The sequence below is a fragment of the Littorina saxatilis genome, linkage group LG14 (assembly GCF_037325665.1).
Source record: "Littorina saxatilis isolate snail1 linkage group LG14, US_GU_Lsax_2.0, whole genome shotgun sequence".
Lineage (NCBI taxonomy): Eukaryota > Metazoa > Mollusca > Gastropoda > Littorinimorpha > Littorinidae > Littorina > Littorina saxatilis.
In genome coordinates this window covers 40,553,814-40,556,214 of record NC_090258.1, presented here as the reverse complement: position 1 = coordinate 40,556,214, position 2,401 = coordinate 40,553,814, and positions in this window count along the sequence as shown.

Below are 2,401 nucleotides of genomic sequence, written 5' to 3'. Positions count from 1 at the left end.
ATCTGAAAGTGGACAAAAAACGTACATGTAACACGTTGTTGACAACGTCTCTCCAACAACTCTCCCTGGAGTCAGCATGGAGCGTATCAGATCAATATGGAAGTGGACAAAAACGTACATGTAACACGTTTTTGACATCGCCTCTGCTTGAAAATAGAGACAGTGGAAGCGATGGGTTGTGGGCGTCCATAGGAAAAATGGTCACTAAGATAAAATCAAGATTTTATATCTGACAACATCACATTTAAAGGTAGGACTTTACAAATCAGAACGAGAATTAAATATCACCAAGAGGTATCTCGTGGTGTCATCTTCATGTACACTCTATTTGAACGTGCATTTATCGCACGTGATGTGTTTGATGCAAGGTTCGGTTGCAATAATGCAAATCCCAAACCGAAATGAAAATAGGGTTAAAACTCATAATTTTAATGCGTTGTAATGGTATCACACATGCAGCTTAAATGTTAACCATATAGGTTCTGTACCGGCACGGTTGGCCTAGTGGTAAGGCGTCCGCCCCGTGATCGGGAGGTCGTGGGTTCGAACCCCGGCCGGGTCATACCTAAGACTTTAAAATTGGCAATCTAGTGGCTGCTCCGCCTGGCGTCTGGCATTATGGGGTTAGTGCTAGGACTGGTTGGTCCGGTGTCAGAATAATGTGACGGTGAGACATGAAGTCTGTGCTGCGACTTCTGTCTTGTGTGTGGCGCACGTTAAATGTCAAAGCAGCACCGCCCTGATATGGCCCTTCGTGGTCGACTGGGCGTTAAGCAAACAAACAAACAAACAAACAAAATATAGGTTCTGTTTCAGATTGGCCATTACATTCATGCCTGGACATCCATGCGGCACAAACATGCCACGTGTTACTTGATTTCTATAGCACTAATGTATAACTACTGCCCATTGTAGACGTGTTACACAGCGAAAGGTCGATACGCGTTCAGGCATGTGCAATATGAATTGGCACTCTTCGTATGTTGAGTGGCTTAATTAAAGGGATATATAACTGACCGAAAAAGTATGTAAAACGATTTTTTTTTAAAGAAACACAATTAAATAATCACACAAATATAACAACACAATCATAACTTCTGTTTATTCTGCGCTCATGGGCTGAAAATCCAACTTACACGTTTTTGCACGAATGCTTATTTTAACAAGACAAATATGCTCAACAAGTCAAAACAAAGCAAAGTAAATTAGCAGTACATGATCATCATGTCACACGTCTCATGAATGTTTGAATGTTTTGCCTGTGTTAGTATGCTTGCAGCTTGTATTGATGTAGTGTTTCGTTGTTCACTTGTGTGCTGAATGCTGTTGCACATGCTTTTTTGCTTTGCTTTGTATGTATTTGTATGTTTGTTTTCTTTCATATTATTTCATTGTAAAGCGCTTAGAGAACGTAAAGCGCTCTATAAATCTCCAATATTATTATTATTATTATTCTGAGAACTAGCAACAATGAGAACAATGTCTGCAAAACATGCACTCACACACACAAAAAAAGGAGTCTGTTACAAACAGAAATACACTTTACCTCAAGTAAATACTGTCAATCCTAGGTAAACTCACCAGACTAATATCAAAATCAATATACATTTGACAAAGGTCGTTTTAATGTTAACTAAATCGACCGCTGCAACAAAATGAACTTTCGTAACTAGTCAAGCATTGGTCTATTTTATTCAACAGATTTTGTTTGTTTATCACAGTACACAATACAATCAAATATGTATAGTCAGGTAGTGATGGTAGTCTAGTTATTCAGTAAAACGGTCAATTTCGATAGGTCCTAACACAGCGCACATTACTTTGATAATATCTGCGATGATATTCATTCTACGGTTTAGTTCACAAAACTGCGATTCGAAGCTCAATGGCCCAGAATAGTTGTCACAATCGGATTGCATCTGAATGAACGAGCGCTCTAATTGATTTTAGAACGTCGAAATATGTTTACAGATATACCGTCAGATAATCGAACAAACACGTTTGTTGAAGCAGTATTGCTCACGACGTACTATCGGTTATCAGAGACGAGGTATTTAAATTGAAAAATATCACGCGTATTTTCGAACACTTGGGTACTTTAACAAAAAACGTACTTTAAATCAAAATAAAATAAAATAAGGGTTAAAAAGGATTGCTTGCATGTTACAGAACTTTTCAATCGCGGTCTTTCTTTTTATCCTCACTTACGCAAGAAAAGGCAGATCATTCGAACGCCTAAAACCGAATTACTGAAATCACATCTTGATCATTTGAGGTCATTTTGCAATAATTGCATGGCTAGTTTAGCGCCCCCATCCCAAGCATTTTACAGGTAGAGTAACGCTATTTTAAAGCTTTTGTATAGTTTGTACTTATAAAAAATAAAAAAAACACGGCTCAA